General features: G+C 39.3%; 1 pseudogene; it reads left to right on the top strand.

The window, feature by feature from the left end:
- Positions 1-2,648: 2,648 nt before the first annotated feature.
- On the top strand, positions 2,649-3,052 carry LOC142853041 (small ribosomal subunit protein eS26 pseudogene; annotated as a pseudogene).
- Positions 3,053-17,982: the final 14,930 nt, after the last annotated feature.

Raw genomic sequence — 17,982 nt, 5'->3', positions numbered from 1 at the left:
GCACAGTGTATGAATGATTTTGGCCCAGCATTTATTAAAACTGCAGATACATTGAACATGTGGCACAAGCCACAATATTAGCACTTAAGAGGCTGGAGGTTGCCAGATAATAATTCCAAGGCCAACTTTGAGATATAATGGGATCCTATGCTACCAGAGTTGTTAAGACCAGAGCTTTATCTCTGGAACTCCTAAAACTCCGTGCCCAACCACACTAAAGGTTCAATGATCCTATGCCACCCCTACCACAAAATTCAGCCTTCTATGTTAGGTTTAGATTAAAATAGAAGATAAGAAGTATATAGTGCAATGTAGTGCAATCTTAATTAATCTTATCAAATAAAAACCTGAAGTCAGATATTAGAGGGTAAAAGCTGAACAAAAGATCAGAGAAGCAGCATAGTCAGCCACTCGAGACTTCTTACCTCTACAGAGTCTAAGACTCAAATGGGGTGATCCTGTCTCTATGAATCCTTAAACTGAATGAGCCCGAGATTCTGTCTCCACCTGCCTTATATTCCTGTCTCCACCTCCCAGTACTGGGATTAAAAGCATGAGTCTCCAATGTATTGGGATCAAAGGCATGCTCCTCCCTAGTGCTGGGAGTAAAGGTGTGTGCCACTGCCTGGTCTCTGTGGCTAACTAGTGGCTAGCTCCACCTTCTGATCTCCAGGCAAGCTTTATTTGTCAGAATGCAAACGAAATATCACACAACAGAGGTGTGCATAGATATGCCATTCCCGTTCAAGTGCAGCACCTCCCCATTGTCTCAGCTTATCTCGCCTGCAAAGGTGGACAGACAAGTTGTCAGAATGATATAAAACCTCTTTCTGGGAGGTAAGCCCCCCTTCTAACTAGCACCAGGCTCCCTGTCTTTTCATTCTCTCAACATGAGATTCTTAGAGACAATCCATTTCTTGGGGTCTATCCTTTCCACGAGATAGTCAGAAGGACAGACCTCTTGAGAGCAGCTTCATTCCTCCCAGGGCTGCTTACACTTGGCTCAGAAAGCCAGTGAACAAAAAGTACAAGTGCATTTGTCCTTCAGTATGGCAATTTCAGTTTTAGAAAATGATTCCATATAAACACAAAAGCTCTACATGTAAATGCAGAGTCTACAAATATACTTATGTAAAGCAGTGGTTATGTATTTCAATATTTTTGAAAGAGTTCAAGAACAAAGCAATGCAAATGGCATCAAAGAGAACTGACTGAATAAATAATAGAGTAATACGAAGCTGTAAGAATATAACAAAATGGCTTTTTATGTGCTTATAGAAATTGATACAAGTCTATGTTAAGTGGTAAAGTTGACACACAATAGTATAGACCGCGTGTTTCTGTTTGTGTCAGTACAGGTTTGACATTACTGGAAATCGCTCTGGAATCACAAACAAAATGAACTTGGTCTATAAGTATCTAGAGACAAGACAGCATGGACAGTGTTTCCTCTTTACCTGCTGTTCTGTAAACAGATGGAGGCACATGTATTTATAGCCTATTCCAAAAAGTAAGCAAGATACCACACTTCCCAACAAGAGCTAGGTGGAAAAGCAGCTCCCCAAATCCTTAGTCTCATGTGAGTTTCTGTCCTTCCTTTTCTGTCTTAGAGTTTGGGGAGAGGGAGAGAATTGGTGAGAAGACAGGCAACTGGGATGAGGGGGTCCTGATATATCTGGGTGAGGCACGTGAGACTCTGAAAGATGCCATGGACTCCAAAGGCAGCTTTTCAACTGAGAGAGGCCAACAAGCATCTGAAAAGGGAAGGATCTGAGGTTGTTTGCATCTTCAGAGAATTGTGTCAAGGGACAGCTCAGGCTACCCACCAAGGGGCCCAGTCACGCAGCACCCTCTATAGGCAGTGATAATGGCAGTCTGTTCACCTTAGTCTGTGAGCAACAACAGCCACATCAAATTCAAGTGTATGGCCAAGTCAAACATATTTTCCCTCCACCCTTCTTAGCAGTACAACACCCCAAGGAAAGACGGTAAGAAGAGAGCAGTGAGAGATGAAGGTCTCTCCCCATTTCTCACCCTTCAGGCATGAAAGGCCAAAGCTGTATCACTCTTCATTTCCTGCTCCTCTCGCCTTGCCAGTCTCTAGTAGCCACTGCTCTATTCTCTACCTCCACAAAATCAAATTCAGCTTACAGAGCTCATGAGAACATGCAGTGTTTGTCTCCCTGTGCTGGCTTACTTTGTTTAAGACACATGAATATTTCATAAACCTTTTATTGCCATTTTTGATATATTTTATGCCTACAAGATATAAATAGTATATTGATAATAACAGTTAATAATATAATAAATGCTCGTTGAGTCATTATCCAATCCAAGAATTAAAAACATAAGAACAGAATTTTTAATTGTGCTAAACTACAAATAACGCAATTTCTACCAGCCATTTTCAATCATGATGCTGGGCACCCATCACCGTTGATATCCAGAATCTCTTTATCTTACAAAGTCAGTTTGTCAGGGACCGTAGGCCCCAACATAGAAACTATCTTTCCCTATCTGGACCAGTATGGAGGCACGAGAAATAACCAGACACAGTTCACACAGTCATCACGGAAGGGCATCTCAGGCTTCTCTCCACCGTGAAGATCTACCCGCGTTTATTATACAAAACATCTTTTGACTCGAAGATGACCAAAAAAAGAAGAAACAACGGTCGTGACAAAAAGGGCAGCGGCCATGTGCAGCCAATTCGCTGCACTAACTGCGCCCGCTGTGTGCCCAAGGACAAGGCCATTAAGAAGTTCGTCATTCGGAACATCGTAGAGGCGGCTGCCGTTAGGGATATATCTGAAGCAAGTGTCTTCGACGCCTATGTGCTCCCCAAACTCTATGTCAAGCTGCATTACTGTGTGAGCTGTGCTATTCATAGCAGGTAGTCAGGAATCAATCCCGGGAAGCTCGGAAGGACCGAACACCCCCACCACGATTTAGACCTGCTGGTGCTGCACCACGACCTCCACCAAAGCCCATGTACAGTGGCTTCATAAAGATAGAAGAATCTTGGAAAAATAAAATGGAACTTAAACTTTAAAAAAAAAAAAAACATCTTTTATCCCCACCCCTGTAACCCAAGGTGGATACCTCATTAATATTCTCTTTTTGGGGGACTGGGGAAAACACCTGCAACTTAGTCATCAGCTTCTGCAAACACCTCTCCCCAGGGCAGTCTAGATTTTTAACAAAGGAGAAAGGAGCAATACATCCTGGCTTTTGTTAGGGCAGTGACAGCCTGTCTGCAGAACTACATGACCACCTCAGATGGAGCCTATGGCTTCAGAGCCTGTCTGCCACACCATATAGAAATATGGGCCTACATCAGTTCCTGGTATATAATAGCCCCCCCACACCTCTCTATTTCTGGTGCTGGCAATTACCTTTGTATGCTATTTCTCCAAGATTTACTATTTCAGATTCCTCCAATCAGGGAGCTCCTGCAATTTATGTGATGTTTTGTGGCTGCCCTCCTATTCCATTCCACATCATGCCCTCAAGGTCCATCCATGTTGTAGCACGTACCAGTGTTTAGGAGTCTGTCCCAAATGATATCAAATGATAAGAAAAGAAGAATCAACTAATATAGCTGATTGTAAAAGTAAAAATGTTTCCAATTTATGCCCCAAATAAATTCAAACCATTCTCAATAAACACCTACAGCTGGTATTTCTTCTACTGGTTTCATTAATTCTTTGTACTCATGTTGTCTGAACTGCCAAGGTCCAAATCTGCTGAGTTCTCTGTCAGTTACAGTACTATTCCCATCTTCCTCTGGCATTACAAAAATAAAAATAGCCTTTCTTTTCTGACTCAAGACGTCTCTTTGTGGCTTTAAATTCAGTCAGCCTATGCATATTATATATAATGTCCAGAATAAATTTGCCATTGGTCAACCTGGCTTTGATAAGTTTAAAAAACTCTCCCTAAGGAAACATTCTTTCAGTTCAAACTGCTCCTTATCTCCAAATTAATCTCTAAGTCAATGGATATTCTCTCCCAGAGTAAACTTGCAGAAACCTTGCAGATACAATCATCTCTTTCCCCAGTATTGTCATATTCATACTGAAAAGCCTCTCAAGTGTAAGTCTGTCAATAAGAACACAGAGACAGTCAGGTACAGTGTTGTTGCATTTTATAATAAAATAGTCTCACACTCACCCAGAATGAAGTATAATAAAGGTTTATTTATTTAAGAGTAGGCTCAAAAAAAAAGCAGTGATTAGTAGTTCTCTGAGTGAGATGGGAACTGAAACTGATTCCAACAGCTAAGGGATCTGCACATGCTTTTTATCTGCATTTATAGTATATGAGACCATGCCCAAAGTGGGCCAGTATTTTAAAGTCTATTGGCTGAAGGAGTTCCCACAGCACCTCCACCTTTTGTCTAAATAAGAGAGTTCTAAGCCTAATACAAAACTATATACAATAAGAACAAATATCAAGAATTGTTTAGGGAAAAGAAGAAGCGAAAACATATATAAAAATTAGAATTATAACCAGCATGAACAACATCAAGCAAAAAAACATATGTTAAATGTTTCAATAACTATCTTATCCTAGGAGTCTAAGTCATATATTAAAAATTACTTTGCTAAGTCAAGAGAGAAAGTAATTATGGCTACCTAGTCTTTAATCCCATCAAAGGCCTGAGAAGGGAAATAATATTATTTGAGTAAACAGGAAGCACAATCAAGCAACTTCCAGAAGGTATGGTAAATGACAGAGACAACCAGGTACCTGGATAATCATCCAAAGTCTCATTTGCAACATTGGAACAACCATCTTGGGCTACGACCCAGAGTAATTGACAGACCATTTCCAGAGGCAGGAAAAATTTCAAAACTATCTTACCCTGTCTTGGCAAGGTTTGCAGTCTTTTTTTTTTTTTCTTGTTTCCTGCTTGTTGTTAAACTCCTACATAGTGATATTGTCCTTCATTGTTTTGGGATCTTAGGGTTTGTTTGCACTTTTCAAAATTATTTATTTATTTATTAATCAAATGGACTTACCTCTGTTACAGTTTTTAGAAAATTGTTGTAGGTGCAATAATCTTTATGGGCCAGCAGGTGTCATGGTTGTGGGCACAGAGCCATGTGACTGGCAACGGACAGTGGTAGACACATAGCCCTGAAGTGGTTCTGCAGTGGCAGGGGCTTAAATACTAACAAATATACTAACAACAATTAAATCAACTCAGTATATACAGAGAAAGTTTGAGTGAAACTTAGAGCTTTCAGACAGTCACGAGCCCCAAGGTTGCAGCCCGGGCCCCTGGCCAGGAATTTATGCATCCGATCTGGGAGTGCAAGCCAGAGACCCCTGCTCCCAGATACAGAGCTAGGCCAGATTAAAGCAGGCCTGGCAGAAACCAGAGAAGCCATAGGGGTTAAAAATAAAAAAAATAAAAATAAAAAAACTTGATTAGTATGTGGGATCAAATCATGCAGCCAGGGGTTTTAAAGAAGGCCACAGACCTTCTGGGCAGGTCCTGGTAATGGCATGAACTTAGGCTCCATGTGGAGGCCAATCTGTTGCAATTTATGTACCCATGCTCGCTTTAATCTGTATCTTACGTGGGCTGGCATCTTAAAGACTATTGACTGAAGGAGTTCCCACAGCACAGTGCAAGCTTTATGTGCTGTGTACTTTAGTGTTGGTGACTCATGTTCCATTTTTGTATATACAGTATGAGCAGAACTATTCAACAGCAAAGAAATAAGGTTATATGTAGAAAATTCATTGTTCAAAGGAAAGCATTAAGAATTCCTTTGGTTTTTCTGTGCTATCAGAGATAGAAAAATGCCATTTAGGAGTCAACTGCCACTAAAAAAATGTGTGGCTTTCTTTTCTCTCTGCAAAGTTCAGGAAGAAAGACCAGGGCCTGTCATTTTCCTAATATCATAATATGCAAAACACAAGAACAACTGTAAAAGAGGATTACTCCAGGGAAGGAGAAAGATCAAATGGTTAATTAAAATTCATTTTATAAAATGATACCTTTCACAGATACTAACTTCTGAGTAATATAACATCCTGTTAAGATTACAATTGTTCCTAGGGCAGGAGAAGAGAACAATCTTCCATCAGAAGGGAAAATGGAAAAACAACTATGACTGGATAATGAGAACTGGTAAGATATTTAATGTAATTTATTCTTCGTATCAGATAAATGGATTTCTGATGTTGGTGAGTTCATATATAATTCATCTCTAGGCTCTGTATATTTACTGAATTTTAGAGAACATGTCCACCTTGCTCAGTCACTGAAACTATTTCTTTCATGGTTAAGTGTCTCCAGAAGACTGTGCCACAAATTTCCTAGTTTCCTGTACTGACGGTTTTACAGTATCAGCAATTTATCATTAAACTTGAAAGAGGTTATCCTTTAGCTACAAATTATTGAGATTTTATTGAAATGCAAATATGGAATGAATCCATCTTCTCCTTTAAAAGCTGCTATTAATTTGATAACATATCCAAGAATATAAAAACTATAGAAGCTATGGATATACATATTTATAACTTGGGTAGACACTCTCTTCTTCCCTCACCACCACTACCACCCCATCATCACCACTGCCATTCAGGAAAGAGCTATGTATTCATGCTCTGTCTGCTTTGCATATCATCCTTACCTACTGCACCAAATCAAATTGTCTTCTGTCTTGGCCACATCTGAGAACAGCAGCATTTGATCACACAGACTAGGCCTAGTGTTTTTAAGTCTCCACTAAAGATTCTAATGGACAGTGAACACTGAGGATGACTAGAAACTCAACCATGCCAAGAATCTTTGAAGAAGCTGTCATTATTTCTGGCCATTATTCACACCAAGCCTGCTTTAACATCGCCTTTTAAAACTATTGTTGTACTGAAGCAAAACAGCACCCAGTATTTGGTCATAAACTACACTAACACATCGTATTCTCCCTAACTGAGAGATATAATACAACTGAAAGTTATAATGCACAGGAAAAAAAATAACCATGAGTGAACCAAAAGGGGTCACTTCTTAGTGGTTTCAAGAAAGAAGAAATAGCCATATAATGAATACGTTTTAAATTAATTCATCAGAGGACCAGCTAATGACGTTAGTAATGACCTGGACTCCAAGTTAAAAGGCTTGTATTCTAGTTTTCATTGTGCTTGTCATTCAGTCTAATTAAGGTCAAATTTTTAGTCACATAAAGCAGATAAATGGTGTTGGCTGCAAGCATCTAACTTCTACAGTGAAGCCAAGCAACTATTTGGAATGCTGAAACTCTGTGCTTCATAAGTCCTACAGCTCTATCCTGGAAATGTGCATGTCTCCAGCTATTTAGCCTGTATCGTAGGATCCTCCTAAAAAGAATGTGTCACCTCTCATTAAGTCACCTCCTCAGCAATGCTTCCTTAGCAGCCCGTATCTCACAGTTACCTCTATCTGATCCCTGCAGTAATATACCCTTCCCTGGAGAAATGCTTTTAATTGTGCTCACCCAGAATTCTTTGTCTGAAGTGATTTCTGAGGTTCACAGAAAGAGAGACAGACAGAGGCAGACAGAGAGAGACCAGATTCTAAGGAATGTATCCCGTTTTCTCCTTTCTTTGAATGTAGGACATGTTGACTTACACATAGCTTATGAGAGACCCTGAGGACCACTTTCTCAGCATTCTGCTAGAAAACAGAGAGGAAACACATTTTCCTATCCTGGTTATCTTTAAAGTATATAGTCTTAACAACATGATCACTGCTAACACAGAGACTCAGGAAGCAGATTCCCCACCACACCCTTTCACTAATGAAGTGTCTGACGGTGGTCAGTTGACCCAGATGCCCACCGAGCATGACTCCATTCTGAGATGCTGTGTTCCACGGAGGCCCTTCATTTCTTTGTCATCATCACTTTGGAGTTTCATAAGGTATGATTGTGGAGATGATTAAAGGTGTACAGCAGTGTTTTAATTGGATTATTTGGGGATTGTTTTTGATTTTTTATTTTTTCTTACAAATCTCTAATGGAAGAAGTAGTTGTGTATTGTGGTTGGTCAGCTCAGCAGCTGAGGTTTACGTCTGACCAAAACAACAACAAACTCAAGAAAGACCTATCAGCAAATGTATAGCTTTTCTCCCATAATTCACTGAGTGTTGACCTTGCTAATTGGCTTCCACATTATATTTCTATGATTGGTAGGGAAGCTTTAAACGAAGTTTTAAAGACTCTGCATCTGAAAAATAAAGCCTAAGCACTTTTGTCTCATTATAGGTGTTTGTGTTCCTAGCAGTTATTAACCAGAATCAAACTCAGAACCCAGCGGGTCGAAACACATGCACCAGGAGTACAAACTGATTTCACCCATGTTCCTGAAGCTCAGTAGATGCTGCTTTAGGAGGGCAGTGCTTTTAGGCTGTTGTTTTTTGTTTTGTTGGGTTTTTTCTTTCTTGTTTGTATGTCTGCTTGTTACAGCACGTGAAAGCTAAGATTATTATTTTGCTAGAGTACCCAGAATCATCACTTCCTAAAGGACATACATGATTCTTGCCTGCGATTTATAGTCCAAAAGCTTTCTCCATCTTCCAAAATGCCAAAGAGAAAAGTTGAGCCATAATGGTCACTCACTGATGCATGGATTTTGTTTGAAGCTCTATTAAGGAGCTCCTTAATAAATATATGAGTATTTATTAAATTGGACAATGAGCATGGAAAGAGCATTCAGGACATTACCTGAATGACTTTAAAGCCCAGGTCACAGAGCAATGACAGCCTCGGGCTTCCAAATGCAAATTTATATAGATCTGTCAAACCAGCAAGAATCTACTTGCTCACAGGTTAGGGCTGCAGCGAATTGATTTTAGACAAATACACTCACAAGACATTTGTAAAGAAAAACAACCTTGAATTGGATTTTGAATAATTATGAAGTAACTTTGTGGGAGCTGTAATTAGACTCTTTGTGTGATGTGTGATTAAATAATTCAAAGCAAATATGTACTTTGCTGACAGTTGATGTTGGTGAAACTGTTCTATGAACTCTTCCAGGTAATTTCAGATTAATCTGATAACTTCTGCTAATTACCCTATACAGGAAATTAGTGGATTAACTGCAGCTATCTTACTATACCATTCTTCTGGGAGATTAGGGTAAGAAGGAGACATGCTTAAAATGACTTACTTCAGAAACAGCTTAAAGAGTGAAGTAGTCAAATTAAATGGGGAGTCTGAGTAAACAGAAACAAATGTTATTAGAGCAAAAGCAAACTCCTAATGCCTCGAGATGTGATTTACAAAAGAATGATAAATTACAACATAATAAAAGCAGATGCTTCATTCAGTTGAATTCTTTGAAAAAATGCTATATACTATTAAAATTAATGACACAAAAATGTCTAGAAAACTAAAATGTTATCCAGCTTATGAGAAAAATCTCATAGTTTTATGTCTGAAAGTGTTTTTATCATTCTACTGATAGGGTTGTATCTTTGGATGTTTTCAAAGTTTTCATCCAAAGCTTTGACCTTATCTAATCTCGTACAATGACAAAAGTGGCCACACAAAGAATGAATTCTTTCTTCTACTGATGTTGCCAAGATGTCCATTATGACAACTGACTTCAAGAACTGTGGGACGGTCTCTGGAAACAAAAGATTCATGGTTGACAAAAATAAATAAATACATAGATAGATAGATAGATAGATAGATAGATAGATAGATAGATAGATAGATAAATACCTAATAGAGTGTCCTTTTCCAGAGATTCCGGGTTCCTAGTGACAGTAACCTTACAATGAAGCCATCCTATAACTCCTACTGCTTGTATGCAGGGCAATTCTGTGTAACACCTATATGTCATCAAGCTAGTCTTCCGAGAAGAAACAATTTATTGCAGGAATTGGCATACATGTGGCTACAGCATATACATAAGAGAAAATACAATCCCAGAGGAGGGATGTAAGGCCAGCTTTGTTCTTTTCTAAACTAGAAACAAAAGTCTATTAAGTCCCAGCATCATTTTACTAGTCAGAGTAAACGCTTCCATTTGGGACCTCATTGTACATGATTCTCCCAGTCCCCTCTGTTTCCAGGCCAGCCTGAAGCCACATAAACCTGACTTTTTCACAAAGCCCTCTCCTCCCTGTGGTTCTCTCACATCCCTGTTCTGGCAAGAGCTCTCTCCTTCAGATATTCAGGATTTTCTGTCCCCATCAGGTTTCCATACAAATGTCTCTTCCTTGAGCCCTTCTGAGACTACTCTCTCTAAGACAGCAAGCCCTTCATTGCTTTATATTAAGGCTCAATACATATCTCTTCTTTCCCTCTCTCCTCCCTTGTTTATGCATCTATAAATCAAAGTGGTACATTCTTGTGTTTTACACAGATGAATTCCCAGAGTGGTGACTTATACAAGTAAATATTCAAATTATTTTTGAATTGATCTACAAAGTGTAATTTTATTTGGAAAACTCACAGCTAGCATTCATCATCTCCTTGATGGAACTCCCTTGTGAGTTGAGTGATCATTATCTATCTGCTCAGCCCTTCTTCTGGTGCCAGTTAATTCTGAAAATTCTCAGCTTCCTTCCTCATTAGTTTATAAAAATAAGTATACAATGTTTACTGAAGTATACTGGGGATTATTCACAACTGTGTTATTACACGTGTATGTGTGTTGCTCAACACTTCTCTGGCTTTCTCTTATTTCCTATCTGTGGGGACTTGAATAGAAATGGTCCCCATAGGCTCATATATTTGAATTCTTGGTCATTAGGGATTGATGTTACTTGACAATGATTAGGAGATGTGGCCTTAATGGAGTAGGTATGGCCATGTTCAAGAAGTTCAGGCTTTGAGAGTTTCAAAAACCTAACTCTAATTCTCTAATTCTCTCTCTCTCTCTCTCTCTCTCTCTCTCTCTCTCTCTCTCTCTCTTTCTCTCTCTCTCTCTCTCTCGCTTGCAAATCTTGATGTAGAACTCCCAACTACTTCTGCAGCACCTGTCTGCCTGCATACCTCCAGTTTTCCTGTAATGATGACAAAATATTAAACCTCTAAGCTGAAATTCAACCCCAATTAAATGTTTTCCTTTATCAGAGTTGCCATGGTCACGATGTCCTCTTCACAGCAATAAAACCCTAAGGCATTATCATTAAGCTTAAATCCTACTCTCAAACTTTCTTTTTGTGGTGTTGGCAATTTTCTAAAGAGCCACCATAGTCAACAATCAATGGGAGTCATTCTTCATTGTCTGTGTTTGAGGGGTAAGAAATGCTTAGCTATTTATTTTGGGAAGATTTCGTGAAATTATGAGCCCATTTTAGAAAATCACTGCAGTCTCTTCCCAGAATATTTTCAGAATTCAACTACTTCCACTTCATTTGATTCTAAAATAGTGTATTATCACAAAGCAATTCTTTGGACTTTGGACCTATATTTTGCCTCAAGAGAGAAGGGGTATAAAGTCATATTAGTCAAATCTGGAGCTCTTTGATTGGTGATGTGCTGGGGTTTTTTTCCTCCAGAATTATCACTTAATGTTAAACTTTGAAATACCATCTCTTCATTGCCAAATAGCCAATGCTTTCCCCAGGAAATTGCTAGTTCTGGGCTTGCTCATTGTATCTTTTCAATTGTACTATATTCCAAATACAAAATTTCAGCAACTATGACTTGGCCAGAACGAAACAAAAAGTCTCAAAGCCAGGCATTTTATAAATTGGAGATGTTTTACAATTTAAGAGAAAGTTAAGCCTGTCTTCCACGCTTGGAGCACATAGATCAAAGTTTATTTCTGATTTTTTTTTTAAAAAAAAGAAGCTTTGTGCACAGTGAGGGGGGCTGTAAAATGTTGCAGACCCTTGTGGACAGCAATGGGAAAGTTCTAAAAACTAAAATAGAATTGTCATATGACCTAGATATTTAAATGTTGATATACTAAAGGGATTTTTTAAAAGTTTTACATATTCTATTTTATGTATATAAGTGCTTTTGCCTGCAAGCATGTATGGGTACTATATGTGTATCTGGTACCCAGCAAGGCCAGATCCCTTGAAATTGGAGTTACAGGTGGTTGTGAGAGAGCATGTAAGGACTGAGTACAAATCCACAAGAGAAGTAAGAGTTCTTTAATGCTGAACCATCTCTCCAGCCCCTGAGAACTTTTTATTAAGGATTTTTTCTTTCTTTCTTTCTTTCTTTTTTATTGAGAAAAGGAGAAAAAAAAAACGACCTCCTCCCAGCCTCCCATTTCCCTCCCCCTCCTCCCACCCTTCTCCCCCTCCCCCCACCCTTCTCCCCCTCCCCCCACTCCTTTCCCCTCCCTCTCCAGTCCAAAGAGCAGTCAGGGTTTTCTGCCCTGTGGTAAGTCCTAGGTCCTCCCCACTCCGTCCATATCTAGGAAGGTGAACATCCAAACTGGCTAGGCTCCCACAAAGCCAGTACATTAAGTAGAATCCAAACCCCATGCCATTGTCCTTTGCGTATCATCAGCCCTCATTGTTCGCCATGTTCAGAGAGTCCAGTTTTATCCCATGCTTTTTCAGTCACAGTCCAGCTGGCCTTGGTGAGCTCCCAATAGATCAGCTCCACTGTCTCAGTGGGTGGGTGCACCCCTCGTGGTCCCGACTTCTTTGCTCATGTTCTCCCTCCTTCTGCTCCTCATTGGGACCTTGGGAGCTCAGTCCAGTGCTCCAGTGTGGGTCTCTGTCTCTATCTCCATCCATCACCAGATGAAGGTTCTATGATGATATGCAAGATATTCGTCAGTATTGCTCTAGGATAGGGTCATTTCAGGTTCCCTATCCTCAGCTGCCCAAGGAACTAACTGGGGACCTTGGCTTGGGCACCTGGGAGCCCCTCTAGGGTCAGGTCTCTTGCCAACCCTAAGTGGCTCCCTTAACTAAGAATTGTGGTTCCGTGCTCCCCTGTCCAACCTTCCTTTATCCCAATCCTCCTGTTTCCCCAAGGCCCCACCTCCTTCCCTTCTAACTTTTCTCTCCCCATCTCCCCTTACCCCTATCCCACCCCACCGCCAAGAACCCAATTTTCTCCCCAGCAATTTTGTCTACTTCCCTTAGCCAAGAGGATAACTATATGTTTTTCCTTGGGTTCCCCTTCTTACTTAGCTTCTTTAGATTCACCTATTGTAGACTCCGTGACCCTTATTTATGGCTAGAAACCAATTATGAGTGAGTACATCCCATATTCATCCTTTTGGGTCTGGGATACCTCACTCAGGATAGTGTTTTCTATTTCCATCCATTTGCATGCAAAATTCGAGAAGTCATTGTTTTTTACCGCCGCGTAGTACTCTAATGTGTATATATTCCATACTTTCTTCATCCATTCTTCCATTGAAGGGCATCTAGGTTGTTTCCAGGTTCTGGCTATTACAAATAATACTGCTATGAACATAGTTGAACAAATGCTTTTGTCATATGATAGGGCATCTCTTGGGTATATTCCCAAGAGTGGTATTGCTGGGTCTAGGGGTAGGTTGATCCCGAATTTCCTGAGAAACCGAAACACTGACTTCCACAGTGGTTGCACCAGATTGCATTCCCACCAGCAATGCATGAGGGTACCCCTTCCTCCACAACCTCTCCAGCAAAGGCTATCCTTGGTGTTTTTGACTTTAGCCATTCTGACAGGTGTAAGATGATATCTCAAAGTTGTTTTGATTTGCATTTCCCTGATTGCTAAGGAAGTTGAGCACAACCTTAAGTGTCTTTTGGCCATTTGAATTTCTTCTGTTGAGAATTCTCTGTTCAGTTCAGTGCCTCATTTTTTAATTGGGTTAATTAGCATTTTAAAGTCTAGTTTCTTGAGTTCTCTATATATTTTGGAGATCAAACCTTTGTCTGTTGCGGGGTTGGTGAAGATCTTCTCCCAGTCAGTAGGTTGCCTTTGTGTCTTGGTGACAGTGTCCTTTGCTTTACAGAAGCTTCTCAGTTTTAGTAGGTCCCATAATGAGATATAATACCATGTTGATATCGACAATATTCACAATAGGCAAGAGGTCAAAGGAACCCACATGTCTATCAAGTGATAGATGAATAAGCAAGATGCAGTAATCTATGTAATGGAATATTAACCAGTCTAAAAAAGAAGAAATCTTCTATAAGCTAAAACACAGCTGAACTCTACAATACTGTCTCAAGAGGGAGGATAAGCCCAGCTTGGTAGCCCAGAGGAGGGTAGAACCCAGGTGCTAGAGACACTGAGGCAGCAAAAAAGCATAAGAGATGAAGAATAGTTTATATCACTGTTATCCAGTTGACATCTGGAAACTCACTGAGGGTATTTGGTTCTGTTCCGTGATGCCATTGTATGCAGTCTAATTAAACAGAGACAAATTTAGGTTACAGAACGGGCAGTCTTCATTGTCTAGATTTTTATAATAAGATACATGAACTCATGGCTCTGAGCATACTTAAACACAGAATGCTAACATCCATTTTATTCTAAAAATGGTACTGATGGGGTATCCATAAACAACAGACATACTTACCAACATCATTTGATGTATCACAGACCTTTAAGCCATTCCATTTACACATTACACTTGTTGTGCCACCAAATGATACAGACAGGGCATCAGAGTCACACAGAGAGTTGGCAGAAGCACAGACTACTGGGCCCAAGGGTCCAGCTCAATAGATCAGGTATAAAACCCAAGTGTCTTCATTTCTAGCATGATCCCAGGTGCTGCTGATACTGTTGGTGGGAAGTCTGGAAAATCTTATTGTACAAATTGTTGTTTACACATAACAAGATAAGTCAATACCACATGAGAGCAATGTTTTTTACTGTCTTCAATGGATTTTACTGTAACATTTTAACAGATACTCATTGTACTTTGTTCATATTCATGCTCTGCCTCACCACAGCCTTGAACCAATTCTCCCTTCAGGCTCTGTTTCCTCACCCCCAAGAGTCAGTCTTCTGCTTTCATGTCAAATGTATGCATACTCTCCATATATTAAGTGCTTTCTCTACATGCCCCATTACTCCTTTTGTGTCCCCCTTCCCTTCCCTTTAGAATTCATCTTCCTGCTTCATAGTCCCCTTGTACTCTCACAAGACAAATATGTAAGTATTTAAATTTAGATTATGCATGTGGTGGTTTGAATAGGAATGCCCCAGAGTCTCACGTGTTTGAATGCTTGGCCCATAGAGAGTGGCAATATTAGGAAATATGGCCTTGTTAAAGTAGAAGTACTTGTTAAAGTAGGCTTTGTTGGAGGAAGTATGTCACCGAGGGTGGGCTTTGAGGTCTCAGATGCTCTAGTCAGGCACAGTATGGCATTCTCTCTTCCTGCTGCATTCAGATCCAGGTTTAGAACTTTCATCTATGTCCCCAGCACCATGTCTGCCTGTGTGCCGCCATGCTTCCCTTCATCAAGATAATAGACTAAACCTCTGAACTGTAAGCCAACTCCAATCCAATATTTCCTTCTAACACTTCCTGTGGTTGTTTCACTTAAGATGATGACCTCTAATTCCATCCATTTTCCTGGAAATGGAAGAATTTCTTTCTTCTTTGCTACTGAATGAACCTCCATTATATAAACACCTGACATTTTCTTTAGCTATTCAGCTGTTGACAGATATATAGGTGGATTCCGTGTCTTAGTTATTGTAATAGTGCTGCAGTCAACATGGAGGTGCAATATCTATGTCACAAAGACTTAGAATCCCTTGGGTATATGCCCAAGAGTGGAATGGCTGACTGGGTCCTCTGGCAGTTCTATTTTTCAGTTTTTGAGGAACTTACATAAAGATTTGCATCATAACTGCACCAATTTATATTACCATGGCAATGATTGATGGCTCCTCTTTACCAACATCCTCATCAGCATTTGGTTTGTTACTATGGGACAATGGTGTTGAACCCTGTAAAGATTTGTCACTTGTATTGGTTTAATAAAAACACTGATTGGCCAGTAGCCAGGCAGGAACTATAGACTGGGAAACTAGAACAGGAAAATTCTGGGAAAAGGAAAGGCTCAGTTTGCCGTCATCACCCAGATGCAGAGGAAGCAAGATGAGAATACCACATTGATAAAAGATACCGAGTCATGTGGTTAACACAGACAAGATTTATGGGCTAATTTAAAATGTAAGAATTAGTTAATAAGAAGCCTGAGCTAATAGGCCAACCAGTTTATAATTAATGTACGCCTCTGTGTGTTTCTTTGGGACTGAACAGCTGTGGGTATGGGAAGGAGAGAAACCTCTGTCAATAGTTGATTTAGGCCATTTTGGAGTGCTAGTCATTCTAACTGGGAAGAGATAAAACGTCAATGCAATTTTAGACTGCATTTTCCTGATGACTAAAAATATTCAGAATCTTTTTCAAATATGTGCTATCCATTTGTATTTCCTCTTTTTAACAATCCTCTCAAACCCTTTGCCATTTATTGATTGAATAATTTGTGTTTGGGTTTTTAATTTTTAAATTTATTTATAGATTCCAGATTACAATCCCCTGCCAGACGAATAGCTGACAATGATTTCTGTTCTTCTGCAGGCTGTGTCTTTGTCTGCTAATTGCTTCTTTGGCTCTGCAAAAGTTTTTGAATTTTACGCAGTCCCTTTTGTCAGTTTTTGGAACTGTTCCTTGTACTATTGGAGTTCAATTTTCAGAAAGTCATCTACATTTTAAAGTTTTCCCTATGTTCTACTCCTGCAGTTTCAGATTTTTCAGTCTTATATTGAGGCCCTCAGTCTGTTTTTTATACTGATGTTTGCACAGAGAGGTGTGGGATTAAATTCATTCTTCTCTATGTGGATGCCATTTTCCCAGTGCTATTTGTTAAAGTTAGTGGCATTTATCCAATGTATGTCTCTGATACCTTTATCAAAAATTAGGTGGCTATAGGTGTGTGAATTTACTCCTGGGTCCTCTATTGTATTTCATTGGTATCTTGTTTTGCCCCAGTATCAGTGTTTTTGTTACTATAAACTATAGTATAATTTGAGATTGGACAGTGAGATGCCTAAGACTTGATTCTCTTAGGACTGCTTGGACTATTGGGGGAGAGGGTCTTTTGTGCTTCATGTAAATTTTAGGGTCGTTTTCCTGTACACATGAAAATATCAGCATTTTGATGAGTATTGTGTTGAATCTATACATTACTGTTAGTAGCTTAGCAATTTTCACAATATGAATTCTGCCAACCCATGAGCACAGGAGATCTTTCCATTGTCTAGTGTCTTCTTCAGTTTCTTCCTTCAGTGCTTTAATGTTTCTACTGTACTGGTCTTTCACACCCTTGGTTAGGTTTATTCCTGAATATTTTATAGTAAATACCTTTGACAAACTTCAGTATCTCTTCATAATAAAATCCCTGATGAAATTATGAATAGAAGACATACACCTCAATGCAACAAATGCTACATAAAAGTCATAGCCAATATTATATGAAACTGAGGAAATTTAAAGCACTTCCTCTAAAATTAAGAATGAGACAAGAACATCTACTCTTGCTCTTATTCAATATATTGCTTGAATCTTAGCTATGACAATAAGACAATAAAATTAAACAGGATAAAAATAGGAAAGTAAGAAGTCAAACCACACATATTTGCACATGACATGATTGAATCCTTAAAAATATCCTAATGATTCCATAGATACTCATAAATCTAATACAAAGAATATATATTTAAAAAATCAGTAGTTTTTTTCCACATTCCATTAAGGACCTGTCCACGAAAGAAAGTATGGGATCTAACTCACAACAGGTTCAAAATGGGGAGGCACTTAAATTAAGTCTATATTTTTCTCATTTGCCTTAGCTCATTGCTTGTTAATAGGCAACATAGATGTCTTATTTCCTGGGATTATAGCCCTGCCTGTAGATAGATCACTGATTTGTTCAACACGAGGTTGTAATTTCTAAAATGACTTCATTACTATATGAAGTTTTATTCCATGGTATATGAACATAGGAGATTTTTATGTTGCTAGTTCTCTATGACAAAGTAT

This window comes from Microtus pennsylvanicus, chromosome 6, assembly GCF_037038515.1.
Source record: "Microtus pennsylvanicus isolate mMicPen1 chromosome 6, mMicPen1.hap1, whole genome shotgun sequence".
In the NCBI taxonomy this organism is placed as follows: domain Eukaryota; kingdom Metazoa; phylum Chordata; class Mammalia; order Rodentia; family Cricetidae; genus Microtus; species Microtus pennsylvanicus.
The sequence above is the reverse complement of the archived record's forward strand: the minus strand, read 5'-3'. Positions and strand labels throughout refer to the sequence as shown.